The sequence below is a fragment of the Callorhinus ursinus genome, unplaced genomic scaffold (assembly GCF_003265705.2).
Source record: "Callorhinus ursinus isolate GAN/ISIS: 27379988/994484 unplaced genomic scaffold, GSC_fseal_2.0 scaffold29, whole genome shotgun sequence".
NCBI lineage: Eukaryota > Metazoa > Chordata > Mammalia > Carnivora > Otariidae > Callorhinus > Callorhinus ursinus.
This window is the reverse complement of record NW_027397091.1, coordinates 15861894-15879637: the sequence shown is the minus strand read 5'-3', so window position 1 is coordinate 15879637 and position 17744 is coordinate 15861894. Positions and strand designations below refer to the sequence as shown.

At 42.3% G+C, this 17744-nt stretch overlaps 1 long non-coding RNA gene across 2 annotated transcripts in view; it reads left to right on the top strand.

The window, feature by feature from the left end:
• The first annotated feature begins 4240 nt into the window (after positions 1-4240).
• The window catches only part of LOC112828094 (uncharacterized), a 32511-nt gene continuing 19007 nt past the window's right edge, over positions 4241-17744 (top strand). Inside the window, exons 1-3 of one of the 2 annotated variants that reach the window (XR_003209401.2) lie at positions 4241-4567; positions 4763-5033; positions 12538-12950. This is a non-coding gene — a long non-coding RNA (uncharacterized lncRNA). Of the gene's footprint in view, positions 4568-4762; positions 5034-12537; positions 12951-17744 lie in introns of those variants that run through there. The other variant, XR_012374122.1, reaches the window with a different exon arrangement.

Genomic DNA, 17744 nt, shown 5'->3' with positions numbered 1-17744 from the left:
TGAAGGTAAGCAGGAGCTCACAGTCCCATCCTGAAGCTCCCTGGGTCCCGAGAGAGTGTCAGGAGAGATTCAGGACCAAACAAGGACTCTGGGTTCAAATCTGTTTCTACTTAATTAGTGTGGCCTGGGGCATGCCACTGAACTATCTGTGCTTCAGATTCTCCACAGAGTTGTGGTGTAATCACGCTGATTGAGAAAAGTGCTAGGTGTGTAGGCACCAGGAAAAAAATGTAGCCAGTGTTACTATTACTTTCTATAGCCCCATTCCAGCAAAGCCCTTTTGTCAGCACTCTGGATTCATCCTGATCGATTTAGTGCTGACTTTAACTTCTACAAAAGTTAGACACACAGGACACAAATCCCACGTCCTCTCCCTCAAGGAACACCTGGGAAATGAACCCATTTTTACATCTCCACAGCACAGCCATGCAGGTATTGGGGTAGCAGAGCAGACCCATTCAGGCGCATCTCTTCTCAAGGCTGTATCCAGGGACATCACCGTGCTGGCAGCTTGAAAGCAGCTTGAAAGCAGCTTGAAAGCAGCCATCGGGGGAGTGTTTATGCCACAGAAATTGACAAATACTACAAATCAGGGCTTTTTCATCCAGAAAGCTGGTTTATCAGCACACCACTGCTCCTTCTTATAGCCTTTCTGACCTAAGCAGTTTAATTTGCTTAATAGAAAGGATGCCTTGTACTTCACTTCAAGAAAATCAATCTCTCTCTAGCAAGACATTAAAGGCAATAATGTAGCCTGTCTAATCCTATTACCAGATGACAGTCCTACCAAAGAAATGAGCAAAACTAGCCTGATGCAGTTTTTCAGGGTGGTTTTGGAAAGAAGTCCACAAATTCAAGATAACTTCATACGTAATGCATTGCCATTAATATTGGCTTCTCTGGAACTTAGCCATTTATGGAATGCGGCTTGGAGTGATGCAGAGCCCCACCTCCAGGGAGCTCATGATAACAGTACATTATGAAGGCACTAGTGACATCTTTCTGGGCCCTTTCAAAGACAGATGGCTCCTGCCATGCTCCCCGTTCTAGGACAGTGAGGCCCAGAAAGGAGAGAGCCCTAGCAAGATCTCTAAGCTCATCTGAGGAGCAACCCCATAGCAGACCAGGAAGCCACTTTAAGTGAGCAATTCTCCCTTTTGTTAAACTCAAGTGGATTTCTAGGAGGCAGATCTAAGATCAATAAATGAGTATAGTAGAACCGGGTATTTACCCCAAAGATACAAATGCAGGGATCCGAAGGGGTACATGCACCCCGATGTTTATAGCAGCAATGTCCACGATAGCCAAACTGTGGAAAGAGCCAAGATGTCCATCGACAGATGAATGGATAAAGAAGATGTGGTATATACAATGGAATATTATGCAGCCATCAAAAGGAATGAGATCTTGCCATTTGCAACAACGTGGATGGAACTGGAGGGTGTTATGATGAGTGAAATAAGTCAATCAGAGAAAGACATGTATCATATGACCTTACTGATATGAGGAATTCTTAATCTCAGGAAACAAACAGGGTTGCTGGAGTGGGGGTGGGGTGGGAAGGATGGGGTGGCTGGGGGATAGACATTGGGGAGGGTATGTGCTACGGTGAGTGCTGTGAATTGTGCAAGACTGATGAATCACAGATCTGTACCTCTGAAACAAATAATGCAATATATGTTAAGAAAAAAAAAAAGAAGAAAATAGAAGAAAAGGAAGGATGAAGGGGGGTAAATCAGAGGGGGAGACGAACCATGACAGACGATGGACTCTGAAAAACAAACTGAGGATTCTAGAGGGGAGAGGGGTGGGGGGATGGATTAGCCTGGTGATGGGTATTAAAGAGGGCACATACTGCGTGGAGCACTGGGTGTTATGCACAAACAATGAATCATGGAACACTACATCAAAAACTAATGATGTAATGTATGGTGATTAACGTAACAATAAAAAAATGAGTATAGTAGATGGCATTATTGGCTCCAATTCTTCACCCCTCTATATCCATGTCCTTTGTTATAGATCTTTTCAATCTCTCCCACTGAAAGAGCAGATTATTTCCCTGCCCCCCCTTGACTTTAGGCTTGTCCATGTGACTTGCTTCAGCCAACAGAACAAGGTGAAAGTGAGTCTATGACTTAGAAGGCCTCAGCTATCACCATGAGAAGAACATGCCTGGCTAGACCACTGGTCGAAGGAGCATGAGAAATGGGTGGAATATTTCCCACATACTCCCGGCCCCAGCCCTTGTAGCTTGATGCTGAAACATCCCAGTCTACCTTCAGGAAATAGAGCTTCCCAGTGACACCCAGTCTAGATCAGTCAAACCCCAGTCAACCTCAGACCTAAGAGTGAGCCCAGCTGGGGTTCTCCAAGCCACCCCAGCTCATGCGCTGGTTGCTACTCTATGTCAAGACTCTATGGTTGTTTTTTCTATGTGGCACTATTATAGCAATAGCTAAGTGAAATAAGCAATAAGAATAAAATTATCTTTCCCTCATTAATTAAAAGAAAAAATTTTAGGTGTTTAAGAGTTTAAACCACGAAGTTTTTGAAGGTTTAGGCTTTTTGTATTCATTTTGTAATCTCCAAAGCATACTCCAGTGCCTTGTACACAGTTGGAGCACAATAAATGTTTCTGTATGCCTGTGTGTCAGGGAGGTTGACTGCATAAGGGCTATTTATAAAATGCTTCATTAGGTAGAGAGCTTTCTATCATTGGCAATAAAGCAACATCGGTTGTATCTCATTTCTAGAATATAATAAAAAGGCATTTTTTTATTAAGTGGGTAAATTAATCAGGACTCTTTCACATGGAAATGACAAAAAAGGTGACTCATACTGACTTATTTGCTGGCTTACGAAGTTAAAATGTCAAGGGGTAGATCAGGTTTGGACCACATTGTTAGAACTCAGACTATCTGCCTCTGACTCTGGATTGTCTGTGTTGTGACTGAAGGTTGGCAAGCATCTAACTCTGTATTTCCTCCAAGAGCAATGGTTTAGTAGTGGCCAATTCAGTGCTCATGGCGACTTTATAGAACATAACCAACACCACAAATAACAAGAATTGACTGTGTGTGTGTGTGTGTGTGTGCGTGCGCGTGTGTCTGTGCGCACGCACACATACCTAATTTGGTTTTTGATTTCTTACCTTTGGCAGTTTTGAAGCCACAAATTAGAAGGTATCAACAAGAACAAAAAGTAACCAAAAAAACTTACAGCAACACAATGAGGGAAGCCACAAAAAGCTCTATACACTTACAGCATCAGAGGGAACACACATTGTTGACCTCTTACTGTAGGCAAGATGCTCAGCTTGACTACCTAAGTGATATGGAGGAGTGTATAGAAAACATCTGCCCTTGAGGAGCTTATTGCCTGACAGGAAAGGTAAGGGGCGTGCACAGATACTTAGAATGTTGGGAAGAGAGAGATCAGCACCACGAGAATCGTATCAACTTTAAACTAAGTACTTCCAAGGGACAGCGAGAGGGAGAAGGAAACAACTTTGCTATTTCATCGTGTGAACTTACACAAGTCACTTTTTATCTCTGGACTTCATTCATTCACTCAGTGATTCAGCAAGTATTCTTTGAGTACCTGCTGTGTGTCACCCCAACCATGTGCTTGGCACTGTGACTTAAAAATCTGGATGAATGATTAAAATTTGAATTAGAATTACATGGCAATATCTCCAAGGCTCAGGTTTAGGGACCAAGTTTGCAGGTGGTGACCTGAGGTTTGAGCTCTTCAGGACTCAAGATGGCTCGCTGGAGCTGTCCAATGGAGTGGTCTCAACCAGATGCCCACTCAAGGTCAACAGTGACCTCTCTGACAGGAAGCACCACACTCAATGGGATTCTTACTCTGAGAAGTTTGAAATATAACCAGGTCTGGTCTCTGGCTCTATTGAAGAGACTGGACGTACACAGAAGGTTTAAGTGACTCTTATTGGGAATGGATAGAGATAGTGGGCAGTGGTGATAAAATTATAAATTATTTTTGTGCTCCTGAAAAAGAGTTTTGCACTCCCACTGAAGAACTCATCTCCCGTGTACCCTGTGGGATAATTCAGAAATCACAGTTTTGCCTCAACCGCCATTAATAAAGAGGTCATTGGATTCCACCACGGCAACTTCCCTTGGATACTGTTTTTTCAGAAGCTTTGTGAGCTCATAGGGTAGTCTGGTGGAAGGCCCCTGGTATTTCTGTGCTCTTGGGTATGTCAAGTCTCAGAAACTTCGGCCTTCACACATAAGACATCAGGGAGCCAGTGGGTTAGGTTTGGGGAGGACATGGTACTGCAAAAGAAGCACTGGATTTCAGAGCCAAAGGAGGTTCTTCCCTTGACTTTTGGGTGAGGTCACTCTTGCTTTCTGCTTAAAACTCACTCCTACTACCAGTTTCTGGCTGAAATGTGTGTGTAAGAGAATTTGCTGGAAAAACATTAGTCCAGTGAACAGGAAGAAAGACAAAAGGAGAATGATAAGAATATCACCTGTAGGGAGCGCGGCCTTCTCCTGACACCTCTAATAACCCCACTCAATCCTGTGAGGTTGCTGTGGTAAGTCACCTCCAAAGAGGGCTCCCCAGTGAACACCATTTCATGGTATTCATAAACTCATGTAGTTCCCACCCCTTAAATCTGGGCTGGCCCTGTGACTCACATTTTGACCAATAGACTGTGGTGGAAGTGACACTCTGCAGATTCTAAGCCTAGGTTACAAAAAGTCTCACATCTTCCACTTGGGTTTCTTAGGACACACGTTGTGGAGGAAGCCAGCCAAGATGGTAAAATTCTGACTACCCTGAGAACATGGTGCTGTGTGGAAGCCCAGCCTAGCTGCATGGAGAGAGAAAGACATCCAGTCAGTCACCAGCTCCTCCAGGCATCCACATGCAGCACCAGGCATGAGGGTGAAGAAGCAGATCTGATTGTGGGCTGTGAAGGCATGTCTCCAGAATTGCCTCAGCATTAGAGCTGGCTGCAAGTTTTAAAGCCATGGGAAAGTTCGGGACCTAGAGAGAGGGTAAGTGGGATATCCAGCCCATAGGAAGTCATTCCCTTTCCTTATGGGAAGCTGTGGGGACTGAGTATCGACAAAGGGGACCACAGCCGGTGCAAGAGGCAAGCCTTACAATGACCTACAACAACCTACTGCTGGCTCCTCTAGGGTCTTTGGAAGGCAAGATCAACTTCCACGGAGCTGCCATTGGCTCTTCAGCAGGATAAGCAGGGAGGTGGGGAGAATGGGTGGACAGCACTCAGGTGGGTGGGGGGAGGGTACCATGTAGAGCAGGAAGTCAGTGTCTGGGTGTTCCCTGGCATTTGGCACCATCAAGCGAGCCATCAGTCTTGGCCGAGAAGTCTGAGTATAAAACAAAGGAAATGTTCCCAACTTCGGTGACTCTCCTTCCTTACTCACAACAGGCCTCCTTTACTATTTATTTATGTTTTTTATTTAAATTCAATTAGCCAACTTATAGTACATTAGTTTCAGATGTAGTGTTCAATAATTTATCAGTTGCATATCACATCAGTGCTCATCACATCACATGCCTTCCTTAATGCCCATCACCCTATTACCCCACCCCCCACCCACCACCCTCCAGCAACCCAAAGTTTGTTTCCTATAGTTAAGAGTCTCTTATGGTTTTTCTCCCTCTCTGATGACTTCCCATTCAGCTTTCTCTCCCTTCCCCAATGGTCCTCTGCACTGTTTCTTATATTCCACATATGAGTGAAAACATATGATTGTCTTTCTCTGATTGACTTATTTTGCTCAGCATAATACCCTCCAGTTCCATCCAAGTCAATGTAAATTGTAAGTATTCAACCTCTCTGATGGCTGAGTAATATTCCATTGTATATATGTACACTACATCTTCTTTATCCATTCATCTGTCAATGGACATCTCAGCTCTTTCTACAGTTTGGCCATTGTGGACATGGCTTCTATGAACATTGGGGTGCTGGTGCCCCTTTAGGTCACTACATTTGTATCTTTGGGGTAACTACCCGGTAGTGCAATTGCTGGGTTGAAGGGTAGCTCTATTTTTAACTTCTTGAGGAATCTCCATATCATTTTCCAGAGTGGTTGTACCATCCTGCATTCCCACAGTGTAAGAGGGTTCCCCTTTCTCCATATCCTTGCCAACATTTGTTGTTTCCTGTCTTGCTAATTTTAGCCATTCTGACTGGTGTGAGGGGGTATCTCACTGTGGTTTTGATTTGTATTTCCCTGATGCCAAGTGATATGGAGTATTTTTTCATGTGTCTGTTGGCCATTTGTGTGTCTTCTTTGAAGAAATGTCTGTTCATGTTTTCTACCCATTTCTTGACTGGATTCTCTGATTTTGGGTGTTGAGTTTGTTAAGTTCTTTATAGATCTTGGATACCAGCCCTTTATCTGATATGTCATTTCCAAATACCTTCTCCCATTCCCTAGGTTGTCTTTTAGTTTTGTTGACTGTTTCCTTTGCTGTGCAGAAGCTTTTTATCATGAGGTTCCAACTGTTCATTTTTGCTTTTGTTTCCCTTGCCTTTGGAGACGTGTCTAGCAAAAAGTTGTGGCTGAGGTTGAAGAGGTTGCTGCCTGTGTTCTCCTCTAGGATTTTGATGGATTCCTATCTCACATTGAGGTCTTTCATCCATTTTGAGTTTATCTTTGTGTATGGTGTAAAAAAAGGTCTAGTTTCATTCTTCTGCATGTGGCTATCCAATTTTCCCAGCACCATTTTTGAAGACACTTTCCTTTTTTCCATTGGATATTCTTTCCTACTTTGTGGAAGATTAGTTGACCATAGAGTTGAGGGTCTAGTTCTGGGTTCTCTATTCTGTTCCATTGATCTATGGGTCTGTTTTTGTGCCAGTATCATACTATCTTGATGATTAGGGCTTTGTAATAAAGCTTGAAGTCCGGGATTGTGTTGCCACCAGCTTTGGTTTTCTTTTTCAACATTCCTCTGGCTATTTGGGGAGAGATCACAACCAACATCAAGGATATACAAACAATTTTAGGAACATATTATGAGCAAGTATATGCCAACAAATTAGGTAATCTGGAAGAAATGGACGCATTCCTGGAAATTTACAAATTACCAAAACTGAAACAGGAAGAAATAGAAAACCTGAACAGACCCATAACCAAAAAGGAAATTGAGGCAGTAATCAAAAATCTCCCAGCAAATAAGAGTCCAGGGCCAGATGGCTTCCCAGAGGAATTCTACAAAACATTTAAAGAAGAATTAATACCTATTCTTCTGAAACTATTCCAAAAAAGTAGAAATGGAAGGAAAATTTCCAAACTCATTTATGAGGCCAGCATTATCTTGATCCCAAAACCAAAGAACCCATCAAAAAGGAGATTTACAGACCAATATCCAATATCCCTGATGAACATGGATGCCAAAATCCTCACCAAGATTCTAGCCAATAGGCTCTAACAGTACATTAAAAGGATTATTCACCACGACCAAGTGAGATTTATTCCTGGGCTGCAAGGGCGGTTCAACATTTGCAAATCAATCAATGTGATACATCACATTAATAAAAGAAAGGACAAGAACCAAATGATCCTCTCAATTGATGCAGAAAAAGCATTTGACAAAATACATTCTTTCTTGATAAAAACTCTCCACAGTGTAGGGATAGTGGGAACATACCTCAATATCATAAAAGCCATATACAAAAAGCCTACAGTGAATATCATTGTCAATGGGGAAGAACTGAGAGCTTTCCCCTAAGGTCAAGAAGACGATAGGGATGCCCACTGTCACCACTGTTGTTCTACTATTTAAAACCTCTCCTCTCCTAAAGCTAAAAGCAGCCCTCAAAACAATGTAGCACAGTGAGTCCCACTTCTTAGCATTACCTGAGAATCTCCTTAAAAATCTTAAAATTTCTAGCCTTGATCACCCCCCAGAATACTCAAATCATGAACTATGAGGGTGGGGTCCAGCTTCTGCACTTTCTGAAGGCCTCCAGGGGACCCCAATTTGCAGCCTGTTGTGGGAATCATGGACTAGGCCATATGAAGGCTTATAAAAATTCATAATTACTGAGCCTGTAAGTCTGTCACTCAGAGATGAGCATTAAGGTTCATGTGTAAGTATGACATCACAGCAATATTTATACTAGTAAATATCAGGAAGCAACATAAGTGTCCAAAAGAAGATTGGTTTAGTAAGTTATGATTTATCCTGCTTTGCAATATTATGTAATATGGCAGACATGTACTTAAAGAATATTTCAGGGCATCAGAAAATTCTCTGGAATATAATAACCCTAATTTTGTAAGATATATACACATAATTATAAAAGTTTAAAATATATACACATAATTATAAAAAGTTTAAAATGTACTATTTCTATGTCCTAGAATTGTGGGGATTTTCTTTCATATCCTTGTTTGTACTTAACTAAGCTTTTTCAGGAACATGGTCATGTTGGTCGGGGGGGGTAGGGTAGGAGATGAAAGGGTATGAAAAAATGTACAAGCAAGTAAAGAAGACAGAAAATAGTTTCAATCTCCCCATAGCTGGGCCTCAGAAGACTAGAAGGACATGCAGGATTGAGGCCATTCAGGGTAAAACAAGTTCAAACAATATAATGCTGTCCCATGACTCCTTGGGTCACTAATCTAACGCTTCACCATTTTGGTGAGACAACTCCTTGCCATTGCTTCTTGGGCTTTTCCTAGAGTTACCAACTAATTGTACATCTCCCATTTGAATTGAATAAGCATGGATATGATTGGGGTAACCATTTGACATGAAGGACTAGTACCATTAGGCAGACCTCTTCACTCATTCTATGGACTGGCTGCTTTGGATCAGACTCTCTTCCTTGCTCCAACCATATATGGCCCAAACAGTTGAGTCTCATGTTCTTGCACATGGGAATGCTTCTCATGCAATGGTCCATTGGTTCTTGTGAAAGTGATTTGCTAAAAACAATTTTGGGAAACTGATAAGGGAATGGGAAGATGGGACCAGTGTGCAACATCCAGCAAAGTGCCATGGGGGGATTTTGGCTCACTCCTGCAGGGGAGCTCAAGAAATGCAACAGAGTTGTCCAAATTGTGGGTGAGGGAGGGCAAGACAAGAGCACCAGAGAATCTACACCTGCACACCAATCAGTTGTTGGTCAAGGACCACCACTGCTGGAGTTAAATTCCCAGGCACTTGTGTGTTCCCATGTGCCTTTGACATGGGGCAGGACAGTCTACCATGGGAGAGGCGCAGGTGCTGGCTGCTGGCAGTGAACTTTACCAGGATGAGACGGGGTGTGAGTGCAGCAGTACATCATGTGTTACCATGGGCCCTGGCCGCCCAACCCAACCAGAGCTGGTCACAAAGGCCACAGTGGAGCCTTCCACAGAATTAGCCTCAATTCTTTTTTTTATTTATAGAACAGGCTTTTTAAATTTTTATTATGTTATGTTAATCACCATACATTACATCATTAGTTTTTTTTGTTTTTTTGTTTTTTAGTTTTTGTTGTAGTGTTCCATGATTCATTGTGTGCATGTAACACCCAGTGCTCTATTCAATACGTGCCCTCTTTAATACCCATCACCAGGCTAACCCATCCCCCCCCCGGAACCCTCAGTTTGTTTCTCAGATTCCATAGTCTCTCATGGTTCATCTCTCCCTCAGATAGCACCCCCCTTCATTTCTTCCTTCCTACTATCTTCTTCTTTTTTTTTTTTTTTAACATATAATGTATTATTTGTTTCAAAGGTACAGGTCTGTGACTCATCAGTCTTACACAATTCACAGCACTCACCATAGCACATACCCTCCCCAGTGTCTATCATCCAGTCACCCCATCGCTCCCACCCCCCACCACTCCAGCAACCCTCAGTTTGTTTCCTGAGATTAAGAATTCCTCATATCAGTGAGATCATATGACACATGTCTTTCTCTGATTGACTTATTTCCCTTAGCATAATACCCTCTAGTTCTATCCACATCGTTACAAATGGCAAGATTTCATTTTTTGATGGCTGCATAATATTCCATTGTATATATATACACCACATCTTCTTTATCCATTCATCTGTCATGGACATCTTGGCTCTTTCCATAGTTTGGCTGTTGTGGACATTGCTGCTATAGACATCGGGGTGCACATACCTCTTCGGATCCGTAGATTTGTATCTTTGGGGTAAATACCCAGTAGTGAAATTGCTGGGTTGTTAGGGTAGCTTTATTTTCAACTTTTTGAGGAACCTCCATACTATTTTCCAGAGTGGCTGCACCAGCTTGCATTCCCACCAACAGTGTAGGAGGGTTCCCCTTTCTCCGCATCCTCTCCAACATCTGTTATTTCCTGACTTGTTAATTTTAGCCATTCTGATGGGTGTGAGGTGGTATTTCACTGAGGTTTTGATTTGGATTTCCCTGATGCCAAGCAATGTTGAGCACTTTTTCATGTGTCTGTTGAATTAGCCTTAATTCTTCGCCAAAAGATTCTGGATACTCTCTGAGCTTGCCTCATTGCATCAGAGCTATTTTCTTCTGATCTTTGATAGAGGAGCATTCAGGACACCATTGCCGGTTTGGAGGGGGGAAATAATGACACAAGTCATCTCCGATGGGATAGACAGGAGAGATCCTTATGCTCCAAACAATTCTCCTGAAGTCTCAGCTAAGAATGTTCAAGCACCATGCTTCCTCCCTCCTCTCTAAATCCTCCTACTAACTTTTGTTTGTGTTGGAACAACATCATTCACAACACCCAGGTGGGTGTTCACTGAACCTTTTCTTCCATTTTCTGTTCTAAGCACAGATAATTATGAACGTCAAGTTAACATGTGGAGGTAAATATTGTAATTTAGCTTCAGGGATATTACGCATAATGTGGTTTTTGTTTTCTCCGCCTCAGCAGCTAAACAAAGAGCATTGTCCTCCTGGAAGGGCTTGGAATATTCTGGGGGACATATAAATAAGATTTTTAATTTTAAAAATCACTTCTGAGCCCTGCCGATAGCATCCCTCCTCTTTTGAATAGCAGTATTATTTGTGACATCCGGTGGCAGGCAACTCAGCCCGTGAGTCATGTGCCAGCAAGACATATGCTCCAATGCCATTATGAAATGATGAGCAGCCTCACAATCAAAGGTGGAACCTTTACTTGCAGATTAAACAGGAAACTTTCTCCAGAAGCTCCTAAATCAACACAGCAAATGGTTATTGCCAATTCACATTTATGTCTGAAAAGTGCTAGGGATCATTTACATGTGAATTCTCACCTTGCTCCAAGAGGGGAGAAAGCAGGTCACAACAGATTGACTTCTCCTTAGGCTGGAGGACAGCATTCAGACTGAGCAAATGAATGGGGTTGCCTGATATAACCCGACAACTAACTCAGACAGACAGAATTTGAATTGGGGGCTGACTCTGTGCTTCATGAACACCTCCTGAATGATGATCTATATGAAGTAGGGTCAAGCATGGGTACAAGAGAGCTCCTGATTCCAGCTCTAGAATGCAGCATGTAAGTCTCCCCCTACTATTACTCTGAAAGTAACCTCGAATAGAACCCTAGAGCTATGAATAATTTTAAAAATTGGCTTCCATTCCCTACAAACCTGCCAGGAAACTGGGGTGAGGGTAACTGAGCAGCCTGGGGCTATGAAAGAATTTTGTGATTAATAAATATTCATTCACAAGAGCATGTGTTGAGTGCATGCATACATGGTTAATCTACCCTCAGGTGGCTGGAAATAGGAAATAAGAATTGTACCCCTTCCTCTCTACATTGAAGATAAGCTTCCGGGGTGGGGGGAGCAGTGAGAGCATCCCAGCTGGAGGTCTGGGTCCAGCATGTGCCTAGCATGGCCCAACGGGTGCCTTGGACCACTGACCTCCAATGCTGTTCCCAAAGTCCTGCCCCTTAGTCAGGAAGATAAGTGTGCCTTTCTCTGGGAATTGGCTCAATAAAGAGCAGAGTATGTTTACACTGGGGTTTAAGGGACGTTATGATTTAAAAAGAAAAATTAGGGCACCTGGAAGGAGAAGGAAACACATTATTTTAAAGTTAATTAAATATGTTTTATTTATTATCTGCCAGGTGCAATGTAGGGAAGGGAATATAAAGTTAAAGAAATCCCCGCCTACAGGGGGTTTGTGATCCCAGAGGGTAAAGAAGTTTGCAAATGAGCTGACATATGAGAGGGGGACCAGGCACAGCCTCAGGTACACAGGTATGAAGGCAGTTCCCACCATGGAACTGACAGGCGTTTGGGAGGAGCCCACATTTGAGCAGGAACATATAACAGGAAGAACAAATGCTTGTATAGCTCTTCCTAGGTGCCCAGCACCCTTGACAAGGACCTCACCTCCACTCACTCATGAAATCTTCATATCAACGCCATAAAGAGGGCACTGCTGTTATTCCCACTTCACAGATGATTAAAGTGAGGCACAGAGAGAAAGCAAAATACTGTCACACCTGCCTGGAGATCATTTTCTGTAGGATCACTTCTCAGCTTCTTTCTTGTCTCTTTATTTCTCTTCCTGCTACAGACTTAACACTAGACTTGGGCTGCACAATTCAACTCGGCAACTATGGCTCAGATTTCAAGTGTGTACTAAACAGGTCAGCATGGGGTCAGGAAAGAGGTCAAGGAGTCTACAGCCCAGCAATGAAGACGAATCTGGGAATAGATTCTACTCTGACTCACAGTGGAAAGTCCCATGTGCTGTGACTAGGGAAGGACAGCTGAACTGTTGGGATAAATTTGAAATAATGACCAGAGGTTGTGCTTTTTTCCCCTTATCTTTAAACAAACAATAATGATCATGAAAGTAGGAACTCACTGGAAAATACAGGGAAGATAAAGAAGAAAATTAAAATTATTCATAGTCTCCTCATCCAGAGAAAACATTATTATATATGGATGTATTTCATTCTGATCTCTTATATCTGCAAATTAAGGCTTTTTAGAAAAAAATAACATTAGAATTATACTGTTTATATAATTTTGTATCAACATTATATCATGAGCATTTTCCATTATCACTAAAAATTGTTTGGCACATAATTTTTAAAGGCTACCTAACATGCCTATGCACAGACACGCTATAATTCATCCATCCACTTTACATGTGAATTGGATATTCACATTTTGAATGCTGCTGTTGGATATTCACATTTTGCCAAGTTTTACTGTTAAAAACAATGCCACAATATATACTGTTGTGTATTATTTTTCCCAAATCTTGAATGGAGTCGGCCTTCTGTAGAAATGGTCAAACATTTGTAAGAGATTATAAAATTCCTAATGAAATCATACTCATTCTTGTTATTTTAACACCACTGCTTTAGGAAAGCTTTTAGACCATGGAGACTCACAGCCCAGTCTCACTGTGATTACTTGTATCTGGTAGAAGCTGCCTTCTTGTTCCATGCACCATCTTGTCTGGTCCATTGGCCACATGGTGGATGCAGGGCCATCTCTACAGCACCATTTTAACACCATCTTGCCATAGATTAGCCAAGTAGCCATCTGCAGCTCCAACTATCAATGGTGCAAGTGGAAAATAAGTTTCTTTTTACCAACAGTCCCCACCAAAGTCCTAGCAATGAGTTTCACTGGTCCACTTTGGGTCATGTGTCATGTGTGACCTTGACCAATTATGAAGGCCAAGGACATGAAACAAGCTGGTCAGCCTGAACTGTGTCTTGACTTCTTTCTTCATTTCCTGGCTGTGTCCTGTGTGCTGTTTATAAATAGGGAGCCACAACTCAACGGTTTCTTTTTTTTTTAAGATTTTTTATTTATTTATTTGACACAGAGAAAGAGAGCACAGCAGGCAGAGCGGCAGGCAGAGGGAGAAGAAGCAGGCTCCCTGCTAAGCAGGGAGCCTGATGCGGGACTCGATCCCAGGACCCTGGGATCATGACCTAAGCCTAAGGCAGACGCTTAACTGACTGAGCCACCCAGGTGCCCCAACTCAAGGGTTTCCAGCTATACCACTTTTTTATTATGAAGGAATTGTAAAAGGGGTCAAGCTGGAGCAGACCCGACCACCCGTCTTTTGGGATAACCTTGCCAGCAGCTCAAATTCAGTATGCCCCAAACCAAATCTTCCTTCCTCAATAGAACACATGCTTCCTCATGTGTCCCTAGAAGCCATTACAATATGTGGCAGACCCTGTGGCTTAGCTCATCCAGATTCTATTTATAACCTCCTCTCCTTTTCTTGCCTCTATGATGGAAGCTATGAAAGCTAAAAACTGAATCTCCTAGGCTCTCTCACTGCTAGGAGGGTCATGCAAACATTTCTGGCCAATGATGAATAAGCAGGTGATTGCTGGAGCTGCTGCAGCCATTTTGTGATTGTGGCTCTAGTAGGCCACACAGTAAGGAGGGAATAGCATATAAAGGACACTCAGTCAATGACGATGTCTCAATATGCTGAACTGGTCTGGGCTGTCCACCTCTAGACTTCCTGTTATATGAGACAGACAGGCCTCTACTTTTTAAATCTTCCATTACTTGTAGCCAAATTCCTAACAGATGTACCAGCTTTCCAGTCAACCAGAGAACCTCAGCATTTCTTCATCACTTCCCACGGACTTGCTCTCCATCACTGATCGATCGCCACATATTGTTGATTGTAACTCATCTGGGAAAGAAACTAGAAGCAACAGGAAGCCAGATTTTCAGTGGAATATAAACAGTGAACACTGTCTAGGTGTGTCAGCTATGCATGGATGGGTTCTCTGATAGGTGAAAAATGTACTTGGTAGGAAGTTATAAGGTAACAAACATAGAACTTAGAAAGGTAATTAATTATATTACAGCTGCTAGAAAATGTTAAGGTCTCTTTCATCTATTAAATGCTAAAATCATTCAGTTAGAATCACTGAGCATCACTTCTAGTCATGCAAAACAGAACAAAATACTGTCATTTGTAACACAAACTGCCTGATAAAGAGAAGAGACCCTATTGGGGGAAGCTTTTTGTCTGCCCTGGATGTGGAAGCACTTGTTACACTTGTTTAGGAGCAGGAGCTGAAGGTGAAGATGGCTGAGTGACCCTTATACAGAGGGGGAAAATTTGGAGAGAAAGGGGACTGAGAAGTCAGTGAAGCTGCAGGAAGGGTGGGTAACCAAGTAGCCCTAGATGGCTGAGTGTCTGGAATGGGCTGTCAAGAAAAGAGATTAGGGTGTGAAAGTTTGCTTTGTTTGCTGTATCATCCATCCGGCAATCTCCCCCAACTCTTTAGTGACGTCTTACAATTTCGTGTGAAGGTAACTTTTAAACTGAAGCAAGGACTGAGTTTCTCAGCTGGACATGCACATGGAAGAACAATATTTCAGGCAACAAACAGTGACCCTAGACCAAGGAGGTCATCAGAGCATGAGCACACCCTGGAACTCATAGACATCTTGGGACTCAGGAGGCCATGGATTGGGGTTTCAAGGGCTTATGGAAGATTCAAGGTCTTCTTATGGAAGTTTCAAGGGCTAAGAGGCCCCAGCAGACATAAAGTCTTCCTGGGAGAGAAAGATGACTATTTTCTTAAATAACACTCACCCCACAGAAGACATTATATGTGAGCAGATAAACCACACTGAAAACCAGGAAATGTTTTTACTTAAAAGTCTTCCTTTCTTTACCAGAGTCTCTGTAGCCAAAACAAAGAGCTAAAAGACGCAACCAGATGGAAAATACAAGAGAAATGTTGCAGGATACTTGCAGTAGATGTAACATTGGTCTGATATTCCAGAAGGAAGCATCAGAGAAAATGGAAAGGAAGAAATAATCAAAGAATGTGAATGGAGTGTTTATCTGTAACTGAAGAAAGGCATGCATCTTGAGATTGAGAAAACCTACTAAGCATGATAATTTTAAAATTATAGTTAGGCCTCTATTGGTAAATTTCTAAACTTCAGGGATAAAGAGGAAAATTCTAAAAGCTCTGAAGGGAAAAAAATCTTAAAAAATAAGAATATGAGGCTATAAAGATCTTACATAGACACAAAACCCCCAATGCCATGAAGGAAACGACTGATATATTTGACTGCATAAAGACTACACATACCTGCAGTTTGCCATTTTCTTTAAGCCTGAAATGAAATAAAACTATATATTTATGTGCAACACATATATACAATTAGACAAAAAGTCTCAGTAATGATACAAAGCAAACTTCACTGGAGGTACCTCTGGGGAAAGGAGGAGGATGATGTGAAAAGGATTTTCATTATTTTTATTGTTTATTCTGCTGAATTGTTTTGAATTTCAATTAGGATGTCCTACTCTATTACACCTGGAGTTTTTTAAAATACAAAAAACACATCATAGAAAAACACATCATAAAAATAGACTTTTATTTGCAAGGTAACAGATAATGAACTGCCTGCTTTATATATTTTATCATTCATTCATTTATTCTACACATATTAATTGGGCACCTACTATATGCCAGGCATTATTTTGGACATGAAGAATACAGCAGTGAACAAAAGAGGCAAAACTTCCTGCCCTCATGGCATTTTACACTCTCTTGAGTAGAGATGGACAACACAAATAATTAATAATTATAATAAGAAGAATAGCCAACACTTGTATAACACTATACGCATATTAATTCACTTTGACGTCGGTACTATGAGTATCTCCATTTTACAGATGAGGAAATCGAGGCACAGGATAACCAATTTTCCCAAGGCTACCCAGCTACTCTATAATGAAATCAAGCTGTGCCGCACTTGGTCTATCTCCAGAGTTCATGCTGTTAACCATTTTGCTTTGTGCTGCAGCATGTCAGGTGAATATGTCTTATAGAGAAAAATAAAGCCTTGAGGTTGGAAGGAGTGTAGGTGATGAGGAGATTGGGGCCAGGGGCTGAATTGGACATCAGATGTAAGGCAAGTTCCTACTGAGAAGGTGCCAGTGAGAGAGGGAGTGAACCATGTGAATACTGGGGAAGCGTGCTCCAGAAACAAAGAACAGCAGGAACAAATGTCCTGAGGTCAGCTGTGCCTGGCATGCTTCAGGAACAGCAAGGAGGCCAGGGTTGCCAGGATAAAGTTGGTGAGGGGGGGAAGGAGCCCAGAAGAAGAAGCTGGGGATTAATAGAGCCAGATCACACAGGGCCTTGAGGCCAGAGTGAGGACTTTGGAGGTTATCTGAGTGAGATGAGAGCAATCAGAGAGTTTTACACAGGAAATGAGTATGATCAGTCATATTTAAAATGGATCATTTTGGCTGCTGGGCAGAGAATAGATAATGGTGGGGGAGCGGGGCATGAGTGGACAGAAGCAAGTGTTGAGGCTGTGAGATTAGTTACGAAGATACTGAACCTCCCAGGTGAGCGAGAAAGGTAGCTCAGGTGTCTTGAGAACATGACTCGATTCTGGATTTCTTCTGTGGTCTGTGAGAACAGAGAAAAAGGAGTCCATACTGATTCCAAGGTTTGAGCATGAGCCAAGGGAGGGATGCAGTTATTATTTACTGAGACAAGGAAGGCCACGTGAAGAGAACTTTGGGAGTAGCAGAGACCAGGTTGATTTTAGACATGTTCACTTTGAGATGATTAATCAACTTGCAAGTGGGGATACGAAGGAGGCATTTGGATGTAGAGGCACGATCAGTAAGCGGTCCAGGGGTCTCCACAGTCCATTTCAGGTGCAGGAGCACACGTGAGCAGATAAATGACCCAAAGCTTCTCATTATTACAACATGGGCTCCAACTAGGCAGTGTTTCCATCCCTGGA